Source organism: Rhinopithecus bieti, unplaced genomic scaffold (genome assembly GCF_001698545.2).
Source record: "Rhinopithecus bieti isolate Rb0 unplaced genomic scaffold, ASM169854v2 scaffold_5273, whole genome shotgun sequence".
NCBI lineage: Eukaryota > Metazoa > Chordata > Mammalia > Primates > Cercopithecidae > Rhinopithecus > Rhinopithecus bieti.
The window spans coordinates 1,910,615-1,934,772 of record NW_016805057.1 but is presented as its reverse complement, the minus strand read 5'-3'; the positions used below and the strand labels follow the sequence as shown (position 1 = coordinate 1,934,772).

Sequence of the window (24,158 nt, the reverse complement as noted above, 5' to 3'; positions counted from 1 at the left end):
TTCAAGAATAATCTTAAAATCATTAATTAGACCAGAGAATGACCATGTTAAGGAAAAAGCAGAAAATGTCCAAAACAGAGGCAGAAAGTGAAAGCATCGTTATGGAAGGTGCCCAAACAGTAGGGTCCTCTGAAATAATTACAGAATGGTGGGAAATTAAGGCAGATAAATATTCATTCAGAGATCTTCTAATCCCCCCCAAACACTGAAAACACTGCTAAGGAATAGAAATTCACCCCACAGCACATGAGCCCCAGCCAATCAGAACAGATACCGGTTGTAAATGGCCAGTAACTAACTAGTGCAAACCAGCGAAATATCAACCCTGCCTCTAGGAAACGTGAGCAGCCAGTGGCGTGTTTACTGCAGGGGAGTAGCCTGACCAGCTCTGCATTTTAGGAAGGCAATTCCTAAATATATAGCATGAAGATATAATATGAACAGAAGGAAGGCAAAAGCAGAGACCAGGAATAAATTCTGTTAAAGGGTTTCTGCTGGAGGGAGAGGGGAGATAAATGATTTTAAAAGAAGCCAGGTAATCAAAATGTAATCATCATTTCAAATGAGTCTATTACAATAACAAATAGGACTATGTATTATACAGAAACCATTATACAATAAGAATAATTCAGACTGGTGACTCTGCGATTACCCCCACAAATATATATGAATGTTATTTCAGCAGAGTAACAAGAAAAATTACTATCATTTAACTAAGCACCTTGTTTTGTTCAAGTTACATAACATCAAACATCTATTTTACAAACATTTTCGGAAAGGTGCTGGGCCATAGAAAATATGGGTCTATAAACTCTATATCACAATGGCCTCATTTAATCTATTTTATGGAAAAAGAAAGCAGACTTGTTCAACAAAAGAAATAAGTAATGGTATATTTCTAATAAGCCTCTGAGTCCTACTCTGTGATCATTTCATTATAGCAAATATTCAAGCTATATATTCTAGCCCACACTACTATGGATCACTACTCCAGTAAATCATTTACAAGCCTACAAATGGCAATGTGTACAATTACAGCACAAAAATCTAAATAAAAACAAATCTTACACAATATCAAGACATGTAAATAGAAGTTAAAAGTCCATATTATGAGATACAAGACATTAGAGGTTCCTCTACTTACAGTATTTGTCTGGGTGCTTTAAGTACTTGATATAGGCTCTATTTCCAAATCAATAAGAGAATATAAAAAATTCAGAAAGACCCTCAAGAGAACAAAAAATAAGTCACAAAACTAGAGTACAAGAGAATAAGGAACAGAAAGAATCAAGCATGGTATGTCTCCGATCCATTAGGATGATTAACGTGTTTGGGAATTTTTAAAAACTCCTTACTTATTTGTGAAAAGTAAACAGTTACAAGCTAATATATAATTGCAAACTATAATTTATAAAGATTTTAGATGCATACTGCACTTACAAAGAGTTTGAGGAACTTAAACAGTTTAAATCCTGCCAGTCGTCAGTGAAAGCGATCACTTAATATTTTCTTTCTTTCCCCTACTAATCCTAGTTCTAAAATAAAAACCAAAGCTGATCATACAAGAAAATATTGCCTATGAGTTTCTCATGTGTTTGATCAAAGGGATCAGTTTTACTTGACAAAGGAACAAAAACAGACGTCACCACTCTGTATAAGCATAGAGAAAAAGAGTAATAAATAGATTTAAAAGCCACATAGTATTTTCTAAAATTATGAATTTTCAGCAAACAGTCCATGGAAGTTTCTAAGTGTGGTAATGACCTAACATTCATACATCAAATTCAACTTATTTGACAAATCCACAAGCTTCTCACATATCTGTATTACTCTTGAGTCTATCCAGAATTATAGACTAAACGGCTAAACTGCAGTTTAGTTACTGGTTGACTTTGAATTAGAAGTTAAAGTGGCTAAACAGCCCATATGTTAAACACAAAACACTTAAACTCAGAGGTGGGTCAATGCAAATAAAATCAGATTCACTGCTGAATTTCATTAGGAGGTTTGCACAAAGAGAATAGTTCTTTCAAAATGGCCGTTTTAAACAAATAGCTAACTCCTTAAATGTGTGGCACTTGATTAAAGGATTTCATGAAAAAAATTATATTTGCAAATTAATAGCCATTTGCTCTTAAGATATAATAAAGAAGAAAACATTTTACAGAATCCTTACCTATAATCCAATCATGGCAACTGTCAAAGAATGCCAGAATAGATTAAATCATAAGAGAAAAATTAGTCACTTCCCATACTGTTTACTGTAACTGTTGCTGAGTTATCTTACATGTATGTACATAGCTTACACTTTCATATTCAAGCATGAAACCCTCATGCAGGCCTATGGAGAGTTCCACAGTGCTAAGAATTGAGGTGCTTCCTGCCAACAGCCAGCATCAGCTTGCCAGCCATGTGAGTGAGCTCTCTTAGGATGGATCTTCTGGCCCCAGTGTCAAGTCTTGGGATGATGGAAGCCCTAGCTGACAGCTTGACTGTAACCTCATAAGAGACCCTAAGCCAGAACCACCTAGCTAAACCACTTCCAAATTCCTGGCCCTCAGAAACTAAGATGATCCTCATTGTTTTAAGCCGCTGAATTTTAGGGTAACTTGTAATGTAGCAATAGAGACCTAATAAAAGGACATGTAAAAATAATAATAGTATTTCAGTGTGACTGTAATAGAAGAGGACTGGGAGAAATTTCTTCTTCTACTTCTTAAACTTTCTTTAAGGTTATGTCACTTTCATTGTTCCATATGTAATGTTCATATTACTCCCACCATTTTCATTGGAGAAGCTTTACCTAAGTCATTCACTCATTGAACAAATGCCTGTGAAGATGACAAGTCAGAACAGTCACCATCACTGATCTTATGGAGTTTATAGGAGACTTTAATCAAATTTATCTAGGATTACAGATAGTGAAATAATGATAGAGTCTTTTTTTCCCCCTATGTTTCTGGAAGGCAAATTAATTCCTTCTAGAAGGCAAATCAATTAAGCAATTAGTAAATGGGAAAATGATGTTAGCACAACATAAAAGTCATATTGGTTCACAGGGTTTTTTCCTTCACAAGAGCACTCAGTACAGCCAGTGAATTACAGCCTTTATCAAGAATGGAAAGAGCTCTCAGCTCTGCTGTATAGCAGCAGGAAGAACCTTTTCATTTGTATTTAACAAGACCTAAAAGCAAGCACTTCTACCAGGAGCCCCTACCAGTTTTGTGCTGCTTTCAGCTTATGCCAGGTTACCCCGCCTCTTGCACCCAACCTTATACTGCAGCCCCCCTGGTTTGGAGCTCCACTTCCTTCTGTGTTATATCAGTACCTGCCACCTCCGCTCTAATTAAAAATGTTGCTAGCATTTCACTCTTCTTCTTTGTGTATTTTTAATACCTACCATTAGAGCTTGCTATTTTACTAAACTGGTACCAACTTTTTGTTTTCTCACTGCTCTGGTTACAATGTTGCACAAGTTATGAGTGGTTGGCCCCCACCTTGTTTTCTCCATAAGCTGTCTTATTTTTAGCACATAATGCTGCAGAACCAGGTATTTAGGAACATATATATCGTGGCATAGAAGAAATGTCTGAAGGAAACTTTCACAGTACTAGGACGATATATAGCACAGGACCTTGACCTAATATGGAAATAGCATGTGTGAAGGTTTAAAGCACAGAGACAGGAATACAAGGAGAGTCTCCCAGGAAAAAAAATGCAGGCTTAAACTTTGTCTTTACCCACAAAGACTTTGCCAGGCTAAGAAAGCTATATTCATGTCATATGGCTGAAGCATTCCTTCTTCTAACAGGACTCTATGTGGGGAGAGGTGCATGACAATGATGAGACTAATTCAGTCAGTGGTTCTCAACCTTGGATGAACTCCAGAATCAATGTAGGAAGCTTTTAAAAAAATACAGATGTTCAGGCTCATACCTCAGAGATTCAGACTGCACTCATCTTGTGTGAGTCAGTTCTCCTAGGTGATGTCAACGCGAAGCCAGGGCTACAAACCACTAGACCAGAGGGGGCACTGGCAGCAATCAGAGCATTGGAGAATAGCTCTTAGGAAGAAATTTTCTTAACAACAACAAAGCCCACGACTGATACTAATTATGTATTAAAAAGTTTGCAATTTGGGCCAGGCACGGTGGCTCATGCCTGTAATCCTAGCACTTTGGGAGGCCGATGTGGGTGGATCACCTGAAGTCAGGAGTTCGAGACCAGCCAGGCCAACATGGCGAAACCCTGTCTCTACTAAAATGACAAAAATTAGCCAGGCGTGGTGGTGGCAGGCACCTGTAACCCCAGCTACTCGGGAGGCTGAAGCAGGAGAATCGCTTAAACCCAGGAGGCGGAGGTTGCAGTGAGCCAAGATTGCGCCATTGCACTCCAGCCTGGGCAACAAGAGTGAAACTCTGTCTCAAGAAAAGAAACGAAAACAAAAAACTTTGCAATTTTTAATTAGTAAATAAGACTGTATGTTCATTTTTCCCAACAACATTTACAAGGATATTCCTAGGACACAAGGAGGGCTGGAAATGAGCAGAGCTGCAGTGTGAGGGCCAAGCCCCCAGGAGCACTCATCTAGGCTTCTCAAGAAGGCAGCACATAGGGCTGGCACCCAAGGGGTAGGATTTACGATCCTCAAGAAGCTAGGGAAGGGGTGTGGGGAGAGGGTAGAAGCTTAGAACTGGTACCAGAGGGATTTGGGTAAGCTATTCAGTGCGACTTAGCACATTCAAATAATAGCATGTACCATTTTAAAACATGGCCATCTTTGGAATGTCAAAATAAAAGATAAAAATGTATAGAGTGATTTAAATACAGTCCTATTACATGGAGGTAGATAAGTGGGTGGCAACAGAAGTTTTCAAACTTGGTAATCAGAATCACAAGAGGGAATATTTTAAAAATACAGATTCCTTGGCCAGGCACAGTGGCTCATGCCTGTAATCCCAGCACTTTGGGAGGCCGTGACAGGCAAATCGCTTGAGCTCAGGAGTTCAAGACCAGCCTGGAGAACATAGTAAAACCCTGTTTTCTACTAAAAATACAAAAAAATTAGACTGGTATGGTGACGCACACCTGTAGCCCCAGCTACTTGGGAGGCTGAGGTAGGAGGATCACCTGAGCTCAGGAGGTCAAGGCTGCAATGAGCTGAGATCATACCACTGTACTCCAGCCTGGGTGACAGAATAAGACCGTGTCTTAAAAAAAAAAAAAGAAAAGAAAAAAGAAAAAAATTACAGATTCCTGAGCCCAATGTCAAACCTTATGAATTTGAATCTCCAGAGATATAAAATAATAAATTAGCAACAATAACTGCTATGGCCGGGCATGGTAGCTCATGCCTATAATCCCAGCACTTTGGGAGGCTGAGGTGGGCAGATCACTTGAGGTTAGGAGTTTGAGACCAGACTGGCCAACAAGGCGAAACCCCAACTCTACTAAAAATACAAAAATTAGCTGGGCGTGGTGGTGCATGCCTGTAGTCCCAGCTACTCAGGAGACTGAGGCAGGAGAATTGCTTGAACATGGGAGGCAGAGGTTGCAGTCAGCTAAGATCGCGCCACTGTACTCCTGCCTGGGCAACAGAGTGAGACTCCTTCTCAAAACAAACAAACAAACAAAAACAATAGCTGCTATGAAGAATGAAACTGGATCTCTTCCTCTCACCATACATAAAAATTAACATGAGATAGATTAAGGACATGGATCTCTGACCTGAAATCATATTCTAGAAGAAAATCCAGGACACACTTTCTGGACACTGGCCTTAGCAAATAATTTATTACTAAGATCCCAAAAGCAAGTGTAACAAAAACAAAAATAAATAAATGGGACTTAATTAACCTAAAAGCTTCTGCACAAGAAATAACAGAGTAAACAGACAACCTACAGTATGAGAGAAAATATTTGCAAACTATACACCTGACAGAGGACTGATCTCCATAATCTACAAGGAACTCAAACAAATCAGCAAGAAAAAAACAAACAAATAACTCCATTAAAAAGTGGACAAAGGATATGAATAGATATTTCTCAAAAGATGATATACAAATGGCCAAGAAACATATGAAAAAATGCTCAACATCACTAATCATCAGGGAAATGCAAATCAAAACCACAATGAGATACCACCTTACCCCAGGCAGAATGGTCATTGTTTAAAGTCAAAAAACAATGGACATTGGTGCAGACACAGTGAAAAGGGAACTGTTGGTGGGAAATTGGTACAACCTCTGTAGAAAACAGTATGGAGATTTCTCAGAGAACTAAAAGGTCTACCATTCAATCCAGCAATCCCACTACTGGGTATTTACCAAAAGGAAAAGAGTCATTATATAAAAAAGACATTAGCACTTATACGTTATCACAGCATAATTCACAACTGCAAAGATATGGGATCAAACTACATACACACACACACACACACACACACACCATGGAATAAAAACAACACCCATATAAGAACAAAATAATGTCTTTTGCAGCAACTTGGACAGAACTGGAGGCCATCATTCAAAGCAAACTCAACTCAGGAATGGAAAATCAAATACCAAATGTTCTCACCTATAAACACGAGCTAAGCCATGGGTATGCAGAGGCATACAGAGCTGTATAAGGGACACTGGAGACTCACAAGCAGGGTGGGTAGAAAGGGGATGAGGGATAGAAAATCACCTATTGGGTACAATGTACACTATTCAGGTGATGGGTACACTAAAAGCTCAGACTTCACCACTGTACGATTCATCTATGTAACCAAAAACCACTTGTACCCCTAGAACTATTGAATTTTTTTTTAAGTTGCTACCATTTATTCAGCATTTACAATATGCCAGGCAATTTTCTAAGCACTTCGTATGTATCATCTTATTTAGTTCCTCTAACAACCCTAACAGTCACCTGGGACGCAGAGAAATAGCTTGCCCACGGTAGACAGATCCAGGTTTCAAAACAGTCTGTGCTCCTAACCATGACATTCTGCATTATTTAAGATACCTTCCACCCGCAAAAAACCAAGTAATTTTTTGAGGCAGCTGGTATTTATCCAGTATTTGGGAACCACTACACTATGGGAGCTTTCAAGTCGCTTTAGCCATTTCACTCTTTGAAATCAGACACAAAATCAATACTATTTCCCATTATTGGTCTTTATATCAAGAAGTATTATTACCTTTATTATGAAGAATTTACAATATGCTAAATGCACAGAAATAGTTTTCCTGTAGAAGATGGGCTTATGTCTAAGTTTGCTGTTTCTAACAAAAATAGAAATTTTATATAACATAGTTTTTTCTTAACCTCACTTAGCAAGTTGCCATGTTTTATCAGTTCTGCCCTAATAATATCTTAAAGGCTTTCAAATTTTCTGTATTCCTACCGACATCACACGAATTCAGATTTATATCATAAACTTCCAGATTATTAATTGCCATATCATCTCACTGGTCAATCTGACTCCAATCTCTCTCCAGCTGGATCCAAGCAAATCCACCCCGTGCTTTCAGGCTAATTCTCTTAAAACATTTCCTGCCTGTCACCCATGCAATTACAAGTCTGTTAATGACTACAGGGTACCTACAGGATAAGCCCCCAATCTTTATAAGCTGGGCATTCAAGATCTATAGCTACCCACCACCTACCCATCTCTGGCTTCCCTTTTCTAAATTCAAATACAATGCATTTTTAATCCAAAATTCCTTCCTAAAAACAAATATATCTCAAGCTACATTTAAAATAAGAAAAGTATTTAAATTGTGGGCTAATTATTTAAATCCGGTTTAATAAAATTCTAGCTATCTTGGAGTTAAAAATGTTCAAATCTCATACTACTTCAAATGAGCTGCTTTTACTAATAGCTCTTAAACTTTTGGCAGAATATGTAGGAGGACGTTCTTAACACAAATTCAGCTCTTGCATCTGATCTTTCTGGTAATCTTGAGGTTCAGAGTTAGTTTTAGATGTCCAATTACACAAAAACTCTGCCCCAAAGCAACAGGGAGGGTTTAGACTGTGTTTTAAAGCACGAATCTTGTATAATTCACTGAGCCAGTTTGTCAGTCTTGAATCGTATTATTTTTACTTGAAAACACATAGTACCATGCCAAGAGGAAAACGTATCCAATCCTAGAAGTACAAGCTAGTGAAATTTATCTATATATTTAAGTCATGAAAGTTCCACTTACTCGTCTACTATGAAGTTTAAAAAAATAAAAAAAGTTCTCCTACCAAGCAGAACTGAGAAGAGTCAAATGACCATGTCCTAATACCCATTTCAGGTGGAGCTAATTTATCAGTTATTTCCTGTGGCTTCTCTGGAGCTCTCATAAAAGTTCTCCATCACCCCTTGAGGACTGAATGTAAGATGAGAGGGAAAAAATCCTCTGTAATTTGATGATTTATGTAGCCATCATGCAAAATCCATATGAGTAAGAAAGTGGCAGACAGGTAGATAAACATTTTAAGAGAGCCAGAGAAAGGACTGCTGCTGGAAATCATGCCCTCTCCTCTCCCCTTAAGGTAAGGCTCAACTGTTGCTTTCTTAGTGCTTATGTGAGGTTAAATTGATTCATCTTTTAAAAGATTAGAAAAATATGCAAATAATTAATGAAGGGAACAAATGCAAAAGAATACTTCACCATAGTCCAATCTTTTATAACAGATTCGCAGAACAATTCCAGACCTGGAAGCCTGTGGCAATGGAAAGAAAGGTTCTGGAAAAAGCAGTATCCACAAATGAGCAAACCAAGAAGTCCAAAGGATGAAGATTTTACCCACTGCTTGTTCACCAATAAAGGCACAAACTGCCTTGAAACAGCTCTCCAATTACCAGAGCAGGTAACTGGATTCGAAAGGAAAACAGATTCGTGTCTGGCCACACCCTTTATAATTAATATTATCTCATTCATACAAATGATGCACAACTCAGAGTCTAAAATTTTTTATAGGAAAGAGTCTTTAAAATTGCTCCATGAGCAGTTAGATTTGTTTTTAATATTCTTCATAACTACAGAACTCATTCCTCATGGTCTGGTGCTACCTTTACCATACTGGTGTTTGAAGAAGAAACTTTAAGGCCTCATAGTTTATTTTCCTTCCCCAAATACCCTGTGTCACAAAAGCCACTGGGAGAAGGCAGTGTCTGCCTTCATTTGCTATTGAATGTTACAGAAAGTAGCCACGTTGTACCACACCAGAGCCTGGCACTTGACATGATTCACTTCACCTTCAACAGGAAAAAATGTAGATAAAGCAAAAAGCAAGTTGACATCAGACCCAGCTTTTAAGAGTCAAGGTCCAGAGTCTCTGCTGGGACCAGTCCTTATTCCCTCCACACTACTGTTACTGACCACTCCATCTTAATCACATCCAATAACATATTCAAATGGCTCACTGACAACGGTTAAGTTATATTCTACTGCTTAAGAAATCAGGAAAGTGAGACATATAGTTTAGTTTTCCATCAAAAAAGTTAAAATTTAAAAGTTCTGGCATATAAAATGCATAATAGCTAACCACCTGGAAAACTTAGATTTTAGATAACCAAGGGTTTATCAAAGCTAAAAGAATCTACAAAATACAATCCTGCCACCTTGTGGTACCTATTCAAAAGTACTTCACACTTTACGATAAATTTTCTAATTTTAAAAAAAGTGCTTATTTGAAAAAATATTAATCAAGATAAAGTTATTTTAAAATATTAAATATTCATGCTGACATTAGCTAAAATGCACTGAAATTTGTTTGAAATGAAGTTATTTCTCAGATCAAAACTAAATTCTCTCTTCCAACGTAAGATGTGGAAATGCAATTGGGTAACACTTGGATATCTCTTGATAAACTCTTACCATCACACTCTCCTTTCTGATAGTTAAATAGCCAGAATGTTAAATAAATAGAACTGCACAACTTTTACTAGACAGCATTGCTTGATCAATTTTTAACTATAAGTAGAGATCAAATATGGTAAATTTCTATATCTTTACTAAACATATAATTTTTAGATTGTTCAGACTCTTCAATGAACCTAAATAGACTTGTTTCTTAACATCATATTGACATATAAGAGAATAGTTCTAAAATAGTGAATTAAAACACAGAACCACTGGCAGTATCAGAGCATCATCTACAATAATTACTTTTAGAAAACTGTTAAGTGATGACTAAGTCTCCTTTGAAAAATAAAATATTGAAAGCTTATCCTATGAAAATATAAACTACCAATTACAGGAGTCCTCCCTTATCTGTGGTTTCATTTTCCATGATTTCAGTTACCCATACTCCAAAAATACTAAGTGGAAAATTCCAGAAATAAGTCATAAATGTTAAATTACGTGCTGAAATCCTCCCTTTGTCCAGTAGATCCACATTGTATACACTACTTGCCCATTCCTCACCCAGTAACTGTCTCAGTTATCAGATCCACTGTCAGCGTGTCAAAGTGGTTGGAGGGTTCAAGTAACCCTTATCTTACTTCATAGCCCAAAGTGCAAGAGTAGTAATGCTGGCATATCGTTATAATTGTTCTATTTTATTACTGTTATTGTTAATCTCTTACTGTGCCTAATTTATAAATTAAGCTTTACCACAGGTATGTATGTACAGGGAAAAAACATAGTGAATATTGGTTTTTGATCCTATCCTCAGTTTCAGGCATCCATGGGGAGTCTTAGAATGTGACCCCTGGAATAAAGAGGGGCCACAAATGCAAAGAGAAACTGTGGCATTTTTCTGTTACACAGCATCCTTTGAATTAATTCTTCCATTTAACAAGTACTGGTCATCTCTTTTATCTCACAACTTGAGAATTGTTCCTTCTCTTTTTTCATCTAAGCCAGCATGTTTTACCTTGCACACTGGTATCGACCCTTCACAGACACTCATAACCACTGACATATCTGATCTCTGTCTCCCCTCTCACCCACTCATTCACGCAACACACACATAAGGGCCTGCTATGTGTACCAGGTCCTTAGAACAGAAACATGAAAAAGCATAGTCCTCGACTGTAACCCCAGTACTTCGGGAGGCTGAGGTGGGCAGATCACTTGAGTCCAAGAATTTGAGACCACCCTGGACAACATGGTGAAACCCAGTTCTACAAACAATTATTCAGTTGTGGTGGCATGCGCCTGTAGATCCAGCTACCCTGGAGGTTGAGATGGGAGGACTGCCTTTGCCTGAGCCTGGGAGGTCAAGGCTGCAGTGAGCCATGACCTAATCTTGAAGGAAAGACAATTTTGTTTTCAGGTGTATATTTTTGAACATACCTTCTATCCCTCAAACTGTTCTCGAAATAAGCTCCACATCTAATTGTACAATTACATTAGTCCATTTTCATGCTGCAGATAGAGACCTGAGATTGGGCCATTTGAAAAAGAGGTTTACTTGGACTCACAGTTCCACGTGGCCAGGGAAGCCCAATTATGACGAAAGTCAAGGAAGAGCAAGTCACGTCTTACATAGATGGCAGCAGGCAAAGAGAGAGAGCTTGTGCAGGGGAATTCCTCTTTTTAAAACCATTAGATCTCATGAGACTTATTCACTATCATGAGAACAGCAGGGGAAAGACCTGCCCCCTTGATTCAATTACCTCCCACCAGGTCCCTCCCACAACAAGTGGGAATTCAAGATGAGATCTGGGTGGTGACACGGTCAAACCGTATCAACAACTTTGCTAAGTATTTATTTTTATAGCATAAGTCTTGCTACAAAGACTCAAGATTGGCATTAACAGAAAAAAGTACAAAACAAAAAGGTTTATCAGGGATAATGATTATGCAAATGATTTTTTAATAATCTTTTATCTTTCCTGTCCATAAGTTATAATGTCCAAATAATCCAGTAAATGGCTACAGGAGATACAGGATATCAGTATTATCTATAAATCCTTAAGTAAACTCAGAAAAATATAAGATTAAAGAAAATTCAAGATGGTTTCAGAACGTGGTTTAAAACAAGAAATTAAAAAATAAAATTCAAGAAACAAGATTTGCAAGTTGATTTGCTTTAAATTTCATTGTTTTAATTAAGTATCATGTGTGAAAGCTCTATTACAGTCCCTTCTAAAGTTACTCCATTCTCCCTTTTGGCTTTCTTAATAAAATAAATGGCTTTTCTTAGGTTTCTTCTTAAATGTCCCTGCAATTAGATATAATTTCCTCTAGAAAAGTGTCTCCCAGGTAGGGGTATGCTATCAGATTTAAAATATTCACTAAAGTATAATTTTAGTTAAAAACACACACATTTACATATATACATGTCCATATATACATTATATACTATATGTTTTAAATATACACAGATACAAAATTATATCTATATATATTACAATCACGTGCATCTGATATATAATTTCTTTATCCTTCATCCAGTGCCTTTGGTACACAGATTTGTTAGGCATTTCTCTTTTAATTTCTCGTATCTTCCAAAATTTTCATTAAATAAATTTCTAATTAAATCTTTAAGGTGGGAGGATCACCTGAGCCTAGGAGGTGGAGGTTGCAGTGAGCTGAGATCATACCACTGCACTCCAGCCTCGCTCCAGACAGAGCGAGACCCTGTCTCAAAAAAAAAAAAAAAAAGTCTTTTTTTAGAAAATCATCACAGCCAGTTCTAAAATTATTTTTTATTTTATTTTTTTTTAAGACTAGTCAAGTGCAGCAGTGAGAAGTGGGAAAGAGTAAAACAAGGAGTTTAATCTGTAACTGACTGTGAACAATCAGTTGAGATAACTCACCCCCTTCAGACCAGCCAAAAATTACTCTTAACTCCCGGTTGTCTGTTAAGATCAACAACTAAAATCTAAGTTATTTCAATGTTCTTTTAAAAAAACAATCTTTCCATTTACATCTATATGGTTATAGAAACAAACATCATTTGACTATTAGTAATCAAATGCTATTTTTAGTCCCTTTCTTGCTCTAAAATTTCATGATTATTTTACTAGAAAGTTTACAAATACTTCAGAAACCCATAAATCAAAAGAAATTTGAATTTTAAATAATGGACTAATTAGTTTATCACTAAAAGAATTAGGAAATTTTGCCATCATATGCAAGGGTTAATTTAGGTAAAAAGCTTATTTCTCTCTTTTTTTTTTTTTTTTTGGGGACAGTGTCTCACTTTGTCACCCAGGTTGGAGTGCAGTGGCTTGATATCAGCTCACCGCAGGCTCGACCTCCTAGGCTCAACTGATCCTCCCACTTCAGCCTCCCAAGTAGCTGGGACTATAGGTGCACACCACCACACACAGCTAATTTTCGTATTTTTCGTAGAGACACGTTTTCGCCATGTTGCCCAGGTGGGTCTTGAGCTCCTAACCTTAAGTGATCCTCCTGCCTAGGCCTCCCAAAGTGCTGGAATTACAGGTGTGAGCCACCATGCCCAGCCTTATTTCTCCTTTAAGATTCAACAATTTTTATTTAAGCATAAAATTTCTCAATTGGAATTTCAGACCCAATGTATATCTTTTATTCAAACTGATTAATGCATTTTTAGATTAATTTAAAATATTAAATTTATTAAATAATATTAAATATACCAATCATTCAAGTATTTTATATTCATTTAAAACTATACAACTGGAGGCCAGGCGCAATGGCTCACGCCTGTAATCCCAGCACGTTGGGAGGCTGAGTCAGGTGGATCACTTGAGGTCAGGAGTTTGAGACCAGCCTGAGCAACATGGTGAAAACCCATCCTACAAAAAATACAAAAATTAGCCGGGCATGGTGGCACACACCTGTAGTCCCAGCTACTTGGAAGGCTGAGGCAGGAGGACTGCTTGAGTCCAGGAGGTCGAGGTTGTAGTGAGCCAAGATCATGCCACTGTACTTCCAGCCTGGGTGACAGAGCAAGTCCCCTGACTCTAAAAATAAAAAATAAATAAAAATAAAACTGTACAACTGGATGAGTAATTCTGTCAGCATGCAAATCAGTTTAAGTTACAGAAACAGTAGAAGCAGTATATATGTATGTGTGTCTATGTGTATATATTTAGCATAGATGTATATATTTTTAAATCATTAAGCTAGAGTCAGGTCAGCTTTATTAAGCATTCAGAAAAATCCACATTTCAAAAGAATCATGCAACTGATGGTTTACATATAATTCAAGGACCTCTATTCCTAAGACAAACTAAAGTATAGCTAACATCATCTTTAATTATAGACTAATTAAGCTAATGTTTTCTGATAGAAAGGCTCAGTATAATACTCATTTACAATTTTAAGTCAATTTGTAATGGCTTCAACTGAGGAATCGAACAAATTAAAAAGCTGTTATGCAACTAAATGTTTAAAGATCTTAAGCTAAAAAAGGACCATATAATTCATCTCAGTTAACCAGTAAAGGAAAAAATTTCTATCATGATCTCCAAATAATCCTCCAAGGGATTTTAAAGTAGCTTAAAATTTTTCTAGCTAGGAAAAACAAAGCAAAAAACTAAAATGGCTGAACTGAACCTAATTTCACCCTCCAAAATGGGTACTGAGAAACCAACTGCCTTTCAAGGTACTAGGCAGGACTTAGGACAACTGAGAGACAATTCCTTCCGCAATTATTTGAATGACAGTGAAGTACTCACAGCAGGATTATCACTAGACTACAGGAAAAGCTTCATGCTACAGACAATGGTGGCTTTCTTGGGCCTTTCTTCTCACCCAGGCCCAACTGACACTCCTGGTGGACCAACAAGTGCTTCAGGAAGTAGCCCCAAAGTTCCATCAGTCCCCTAAGGCAGTTTCTACTTAAAGGGGCAGTGGTCCAATTTATTTATGATGACTCATCACTTCAAAGAGAACAAAAATACTATGAATATAGTGATTTGTTATGTTTTAAGCATTTTAAAAGGCATGGGTGATTTTCTTTAGGTTTTCTTAGAGTGCGACAAGTTAATGACATATGACCTCTACAGATCATTTTGTCTTGATCCCAAAATCAGGAAGATCTAGTGAGGGTTTTCCCAACTTTTGAAACACTTATGTCGGGGTGAAAAAACAGTAAGGACGCAAGAATGGAAGGAAGGAGAGGAGGAAAAGAAAGGATGAAGGAAGGGATAAAAATAGGAATGGAGGGAAGAAGGAGGAAGGAGGGAGAGGAGATGAAGAAAGGGAGGTAGGGGAAGGAGGATGGGAGGAGAGTGAAAGGAGGGAGGGAGAGTAAAGGGAAGAAAAACTAACCAGACAAGCAAACCAAAACCCAGGCAAGGCAAGCAGGTATCAAGAAGTCTCAGAAATGTAGAAATGAGATGTCTGACAACTTTTTCATTCCCAGTACAATAAGGCCTCATTGTACTTCCTGCAATTTACATCTTAGATATTTTACTCTAGCCCTAGAAATATACTATCTTATTGGAGCAGAGGTGGGGAAGGGGCGGGAAACAAAAAGAAATCTACAATTCTTCATTTGTTTTTCTATTATTTAAACAGTCTGCAACGTTGTTCCAGAAGGTAGACAAGAGAATGATAAAATCAACCAAAAAAACAAGTGAAAGGAATTAAATAAAAGCAGAATGGTATAAATCATGATGAGATGGAAAATGTGTATAATTAGTAAGAAAATATACAAGTTGGATCTTTTAAAAAAATAAACTTTAGAAAATTAAAAGATATTTTGTAATAGAAAAGATAATCCAAAGGGTGCAACATCACAGAAGTAGTTTTTTTTTTTTTTTAATTATAAGAATGAAATGAACAATGACAAATGTAGTATATATCAAAACTGTAGGATGCATCTAAAGTTGCACTTATGGGAAATGTATAGTCTTGAACATTAGAATAAAGGCTAAAGATTATTGGGATAAGGATTTCAAGGAAACTGGTAGGGTGGGCTGGTCAGGGGAGGGAGGTGAAACAAATAAAATAAAAGCAAAAAAAAAAAAATTCAAGAAAGGCAATAAAGACAACAGCAAAAACTACTGAAATGGAAAACAAGCATATATTAGAAGATCAACAAAGCCAAAACTTGGCTGTATGAAAAAGATCATAAACCGGCAAGCCTCCAGTATAATTTAATCAAGAAAAAAGAGAAGGCAGAAATAAGCAATATCAGGAATGAAAAAAATATATATAACCGTAATTTAAGAGATACAGATTAAATGGTCAAATAGAAAAAATACAACTTACTGAAACAAAGAGATATAAAATCTGAATAGTCCTATATTGCCATCATATAAAATTAAATCAATATAATAGTGAAAAATCTTTCCTCAAATAAAACTCCCAGGCTAGACAGCACCACCAAAAAGTCCTAAAAAGCACTAAGTGATCCAGCTCAGCCAGTCCCTCTAAGGAAAGATCAACAACAAAGCCCAACAAAAGTGGCGTCTCCAGTGAACATGACATGTGCACTGTTAGCACATGGCCAGAAGAAAAAAATTAAAATCAATGCCATGTGGTTGACACCCAGACATCTGCATGAACCCATATGGTATCCCACATTACGTGGGGGCTACATGGATTATAATTAATAAAAACTAATATTCTAATGAAAACTGTTGACATCTTAAGGGATATAGAGTTTTCAAGTATTAGCTGAGATGTGATTATTGACATAATACATAAATTAAGTATTACTCCCAGTCTATCCAACTTTCTACTTTAATAGTTATATAAGCTATATACAAACTGTAGGGAAACTTGTGCTGTATCCAGGAATTTAAATATAAAAAATACGTTATGTTTATTACAAAACAGAATCATTAGTACTGTATCAGTCAACAATTATATAAATTATTTGTAACTTGAAATAAACAGAATAACTAATGAAGTGATTTTTTTTCTTTTTGTTGATTATCATCTAATGAAAAGTATCAATATACAAAACCAGGGATGATATGCTCTATTTTAAAAAAAGAAAGTTATCAAGAGTATTCATAAACTGCACGATCTGACCCTTGAACTATGAAAATAAATCTTATGCTTGAAGTCAACCTTTAATTTAAAAATCATAGTCAATTATGAGTCAAAGGGAAATTTTATGACGGCTGTTTTCTATAGTTAGTAATTACAATCTACATTAAAATCAAATTTCTTTTTATATTTTCTTTTTCTTTTAGAGACAGGGTCTTGCTCTGTCACGCAGGCTGGAGTACAGCGGCATGATCATGGCTCACTGCAGCCTCAACCTCCTGGGCTCATGTGATCCTCCTGCCTCAGCAGTCCAAGTAGCTAGGACTACTGGTGCATGCCACCAGTTTTATTTTTTGTAGAGATGGGGGTCTTGATATGCTGCCCAGGCTGGTCTCAAAACTCCTGGTCTCAAGCAATCCTCCTGCTTCAGCCTCCCAAAGTGCTGGGATTATAGGCACGACTTGCCATGCCTGGCTTGTACTTTTTTTTTTTTTTTTTTTTTTTTTTTAATTTGAGCAGAGTTTTGCTCTGTTGCCCAGGCTGGAGTACAGTGGCATGATGTTGGCTAACTGCAATCTCCACCTCCCAGGTTCAAGTGATTCTCGTGCCTCAGCCTGCCAAGTAGCTGGCTAATTTTTGTATTTTTAGTAGAGACAGGGTTTCACCACATTGGCCAGGCTGGTCTCCAACTCCTGGCCTCAAGTGATCCACCTGCCTTGGCCTCCCAAAGTTCTGGGATTACAGGCGTGAGCCACCGTGCCTGGCCAACCCGGCCTATATTTTCTTAAACACAAAGATTTTACTAAGACTATATCAGACTATCCTAGTCACTGATTGATTTTAAAAATTTAAGGATTGCTGCAGATGCAATATATTTAACAATACAATACAATCAGTACAAAAATAAGAGTCCATTATTCTTCCTGAAACAATAGATATTATTTATATATAATAATGGCGCCTTCCATCTCTGGGCACTTAAAGGTCTAATTCTGCATGAAAGGCATATCCTTCCATGTCACACCTTTTCTAGTTAATAACTCTGATCACTCTTTGGATCTTAGGAAGTTCCTTCCTGAAGTGAGCCTTGCATGAACGCTTAGACCATGTGAGGTTTCCTATCAAACGTGCTCATAAATTTTTTTTTTTTTTTTTTGGAGATGGAGTCTTGCTCTGTTGCCCAGGCTGGAGTGCAGTGACGTGATCTCAGCTCACTGCAGCTTCCGCCTCCCGGGCTCAAGTGATTCCCCTGGCTCAGCCTCCTGAGTAGCTGGGATCACAGGCGCATGCCACCACGCCCGGCTAATTTTTGTATTTTTAGTAGAAATGGGGTTTTGCCTTGTTGGCCAGGCTGGTCTCAACCTCCTGACCTAGTGATCCGCCCACCTCGGCTTCCCAAAATGCTGTGATTACAGGCGTGAGCCACTGCGCCCTGCCTGCTAATACATATAAATATTACTCCTTAGGAGACAAAAGAAGAGACCATGAAGAACACCGAAATATTAACACTATTTTAAAGTAAATTCCTTATATAAAAAGTAAATAGTAAAATAATAAGTATAATAATAATAATGAAGTAAAATAATTTCTACAGATTCCTTGGGAAAACTAGGAGAAAATTTAAAACCAGAACTATTTTTAAATTACTTCAACAGTTAAATCACAACATTCTCTTAGAGATGCCAGAAAATTCTGCAAGCCTTAAGTTACAAGAAATACTAAAATTTACTCACATTTAAAATTTACTTACATTTCTGTATGTTTTATACAGAAAAATAATGCATGTAGAATAATATTACCAATTAGTAATTGATAATTAGTGTGTGAACTCCACACACTAAGTACTTAAGTACTTTATATATATATTACCTCATGTAATCCTCGTAACTCTGTTTTACCATTTTATAGGCAGAAAAACTGAGACACGGAAAGACTAAATAACATGCCCAAGTTCATAGGCATAAGTTAATAATTTTTTGTCAGGCTTGGAACCTGGCAGCCTGATGCCAGAGTGTATATGCTTCATTGTTTCTACAAAGAATTAAATAAGAAGCTCAAAATTTGGGGGGGGGGAGAAAAAAAAAAAAAAAAAAAAAAAAAAAAAAAAAAAAATAACGGGGCATTCCTGAATTTTTTCACATTTTTCATGCATAGCAATTCTTTACATAATTAAAATGAGCCAATGATAGTAAATTTACACCACATTCCAAAACATAAGCCAACGTCAAACTATTTATGGAAAACTCCAGATTAGTTTCCCACACTCTACCACGGTATCTAGTTTTCCTCCTATGGACTCCACCCATCAAGAGAGCCCAGTATACATACATGGACACTAATTGTCTTTATAAACAGCACCACGTAGGGATTTCTGGCAGTGAACCAAAAGAAACAAGATTAATGATTTTTTGCTATGTCTGTATATAAACAAACACACAGGTACTGTCAGGCTTTCTATCCTCCATCATCAAAGATTGTGGGTCTCTGAATATTACTGGGTGAAAAAATATTAAGCCCTCTTACTTGGTCCTAGATGGCTCTATGTGCAGATCCAATGAAATAAACTACACAAGAGTGACTGATTCTAAAAAACACCAGAACTAGGCTAACTATGAATGGGAAATGCATCTGTGTTTCTAGATTCAGCAACCCTAACCTTTAGTACACAGTCTAGAAACTCAAAGAATGAAAACCAACCTCTACACCAAGCTTGCCCAACCCACAGGCATGGCCCAGGACAGCTTTGAATGTGGCCCAACACAAATTCGTGAACTCTCTTAAAACACTGAGATTTTTCTGTGATTATTTATTTATTTATTTATTTAGAGCTCACCAGTCATCATTAGTGTTAATGTATTTTATGTGTGGCCCAAGACAATTCTTCTTCCAGCGTGACCCAGAGAAACCAAAAGATTGGACAGCCCTGCTCTAAACAGTTCAAAAAGCTCTCATAAAGCCACTGTATCAAAGCAATATACCCTGCTTTTAAGATCATGTTAGAAAATTACTGACTTGTATATCATATAATCCTTAAAACTTAATTATCTGGCTTCCTGGATTTCAGGAAAGTAAAAGCAACTAAACAAAAATGGCAAGCTGTTACCAGCCACATACACCAGCATTCTTAAGAAGAGATAGCTTTCAACCTAATAAGACAAAAAATAAGTACTGGCCACCAACTGAGACAACTCATCAGTCATATGCTAAATCTGAGTCATTAAGGACACACAGTCTTCTCAGAAGGTTAAAACAAGATTAGATAAAAGTTTAAGCTTCAATTTCTCTGTATCAAATACTCAAACCAATGAAAAATCAGGTAAATAGGTTGTTACTATTCAGAATCTACAGCACGCCATCCTCTTATTTATTTAGGACTAAAATGGAAAAAGTCTATGATTCTAGGCTGGCCATATCAAGGACTGCTATATAAAGTGAAAATTTTATTTCAAAAATAGCAAATGGAAGACACAGCTCTGTATTTAACAAACATGAAACTATTAAGCCACCATTTGAGAGCATTCAATAAATAAATACTGAGAAACATTAAACTTGAAAAATAGGGTTCATAACAAGACCGATAAGAAGTTTGGATCTTTTTTTAAACTGAATATATAAGATGTGTACAAGTTCCAAAATGTATCAACAGTACCTAAAAAAACTTTCCTTTACATTGAACAACCATAAAAGACAAAGATCTTAAAAGTATTTCCTTTTAATACAGCATTAATTTAACATTCATTAACATTAACAAATTAAGATTGGAAAATCAATTGTTTTATGGTTTGGGCATTTTTTTTAAGATAACAAGGTAATGCTATTAATTCCTTGGGAATTAGTGATTGCTAATACATTCATTTTTACATATAAAATATTAGTTGAACACAACACTATAAAAATTGCAGGTGCCTGGGACATAAAGATTCTAATGAAAGAAACAGACATGAATCAAATAATTATAATACAGGAAATTCTCTCACAGACAAGCAATTAAGGCAGCAGCGGTCCCAGGACCAGCTGTTGAGAATAAAGTAGAATTTAGGATGATGCAGGGTTTGGGCTTAAGGTAGAGTACATGTTGGTACTAGTAACTGTAAGAGAATACAGGAGGGGTGATTATATGAAAACAAGAATAAATAAGAGGCTCTTTGGAGGAGACATCCAAGTAGATATGTGTGCAGGGAAACTGAAGACACTCCGGGCAGCTCCAGAATTTCTACAAAGGAGTCTAGGGACCGGGGTTAGAAGACACTTCTTGAGGCCAAGTTTCCATACTAACCACACTCCTTTTACATAAATGTTTGGTTTTCGGTTGTTTTACACAGATTGTATGCTTACTCAGTGAAGCTTTCATGTGTAACAGGTGATAGAGATTATGGGGGGCTGCCGCCTACAACCTTTTCCCCTTGTGTTATCAATGGCTGAATCGGGTCCCACAGATAAACCTCAAGTGGAGGCACCCAATTATCAGGATAAGGGTAGGGTCGCTGGAGTACAAAGAAAACCTACAGTAAAAAGAAGGAAGGCCAAGCAACAGAACCTAGGGAAATATCAATGTTTAAGAGAGTGGGGGAGAGAATCCAAACAAACAGTAAATGAGACTGAAAAGGAGAAGGCCAAGCAATAGAAGGAGAACCAGGAGAGACTGGTGCACTGGAGCCAACAGAGGAGCACTTCAGGAAGTAACAGGCAGCAATGCCAAAGACACAGAGAGATCAAATGAGACAAGAAGGATGGAAACGGGCTCCTCAGGACTTGAAACTTTGCAGTTAGGAAGTCATTGGTGACATCTGCAGAAAAAGCTTGGTGTGGGAGGTGGTAAGGAAAAAGGAACAGCCACACCACAGCAGTGTACATGAATGCGTAATGAGGAAGACAGGTAACTGGCGAGGGGTGGGTGGTTCTGGTTCACTTAGGTTGTCAATAAAGTGGAAAAGGTTAAACAAGAGATGATATATCCTGATGAAGCAAAGTCCCAGGGAACTCAGGAAGGAATGAGCTATTTACCATTTGACAAAGAAATTTAAATTAGTGTGTGATGAGAACACTAGCCTCAGTCAGTGTAATAACCGTGATGCAGACACTTTCATTTGTTCATTCAAATATTTACAAGCATCGACGATGCTCAGGAACAGTACTTGGTGCTGATCATTTACCAACACAGCCCACCTAACTCTACCCACCCTGAAGGCTGGATAGATCTACAGCTGTGGTCCATGATGCTGGTAGATAACATGAAATCGACAAATATTTCTAATAATCCACAAGTAGATTTCATCCTCTTTATGTCCTCCTAGAATGTGCAATAGGCCACACTACCGAAAAAATTATAGCAATAATAACAAAGACGGCGGGGGACGTGGAATCTGGGTCCAGTGTAGAAAGCATTCCTCCTTTGAATTAAAAAAAAAATTCGGTATACTGAGCAATCACATACAAATATTACTGACTGAACCATTATTCCCAGTCAAAAAAAAAACTTCACGTTTATATTCCATCCTCAATTATACTTCTTAAGATGTCACAATTCCTTTGTTCCTTCTCAAACTCCATCAGCCCTTCAAATGTAAAGGGTGCCTAATATCTTTTAATTTTAGTATAAGTAATAGAAAGCAAAATTATAGAAACACGTGCATGTTAGTAAATTTGCAGTATGTTATGAAATAATTGACGTTTATGCTGTTACTCTACTAAGTGCCAAGAATGACTTTATACATACATCATATAATTTAATCATCAAAACAACTCATTTTCAGGCAAAGAGCTGAGCTTTAGAGAGGTTAGCCAGGCACGGTGCCTCACGCCTGTAATCCAGACACTTCGGGAGGTTGAGGCAAGTGGATTACCTGAAGCCAGAAGTTCGAGACCAGTCTGGCCAACATGGCAAAACCCCATCTCTACTAAAAATACAAAAAAAAAAAAAAATTAGCCAGGCATGGTGGCACACGCCTGTAATCCCAGTTCCTCAGAAGGCTGAGGCCGGAGGATCTCTTGAACCTGGGAGGCAGGGGCTGCAGTGAGCCAAGATCACGCCACTGCACTCCAGCCTGGGCAACAGAGTGAGACTCCATCTCAAAACAAAACAACAACAAAAAACCCAGTAGGGAGGTTAAATAATTAACCTCAAGTTACACTGCTAGAAACTGACAGAGCTGAGACTGAAGACTCAACTTTGTTGTTTCTGCTCTACCGTACTACCCTTTAACCTAAATGATATGCAGAAACAAACAGCAAACATTTTGAACATTTATATTCTTAAGCTACATATTTTATGTCAATTATATAGGTTTCATTACCAAAAAAGTTATTAGTCACTAAGTTAAAAATATAGTTACTGAAACATTATGTTCACTTTGGATATGTAAACATTGATTGAAATATTAATGATAGCAACTAACATTTATTGAGTGCTTACTAACATGCCAGATGTTACTCCAAGTGCCTTAGAAAGATAACAGTTATACTTCACAAGTATCCCAAGATCACAAATGCAACAAGTGCTAAAGCCAGTACTTAAACTCAAGAGAGTCTAACTTTAAAGCTTATATTCCTAATCAGAACATTATATAAAACTATTTTTGTAATATTATTTCCATTAAGAAATTTAAAAAAGAAAAAAGAAAAAACCTATATCTATTATTTAGATATAGGTTTTCCCCTAAATTACCAATACACTCAATAGTGTACGATGCAGAGTTAGACATTCAATGAATTAACAAGCAACATACTGAGATATAGCTTTCTCTAGACAGTCTTTCAGCTACCAATTCGATGTTCAATTTTAATCTCTCAGTCTTTATAACAATTATCAATTAGCAAATTTTAAAACAAGGATGCTTTGTAAAAAGCTAGCACAATCAGCTAGCTTTATTTTAAAATCATGAACTATCAAGAAAATTGTAGGAAATTTGCCATTGCTACTTTAACAAGAATTATGGGCCGGGCGTGGTGGCTCAAGCCTGTAATCCCAGCACGTTGGGAGGCCGAGGCGGGTGGATCATGAGGTCAGGAGATAGAGACCATCCTGGCTAACATGGTGAAACCCCGTCTCTACTAAAAATGCCAAAAAAAAAAAAAAAAAAAAAGAAAAGAAAAGAAAAGAAAAAGAAAAAGAAAATTATCCGGGCGTGGTGGCAGGCTCCTGTAGTCCCAGCTACAGATTGAGGCAGGAGAATGACGTGAACCCGGGAGGCGGAGCTTGCAGTGAGCTGAGATCGCGCCACTGCACTCCAGCCTGGGCGACACAGCGAGACTTCGTCTCAAAAAAAAAAAATTATGAAACAAGATCTACAAAAATTG

General features: G+C 37.1%; 1 protein-coding gene across 4 annotated transcripts in view; it reads right to left on the bottom strand.

Moving 5' to 3' along the window:
• The window catches only part of TSC22D1 (TSC22 domain family member 1), a 145,272-nt gene that overhangs the window by 28,950 nt on the left and 92,164 nt on the right, over window positions 1-24,158 (bottom strand). The window contains exon 1 of one of the 4 annotated variants that reach the window (XM_017870994.1): window positions 14,597-14,679. The exons of the other annotated variants lie outside the window; for them this stretch is intronic. The gene's annotated coding sequence lies outside the window, so the exon portion shown is untranslated. Of the gene's footprint in view, window positions 1-14,596; window positions 14,680-24,158 lie in introns of those variants that run through there. 4 annotated transcript variants of the gene reach the window in all.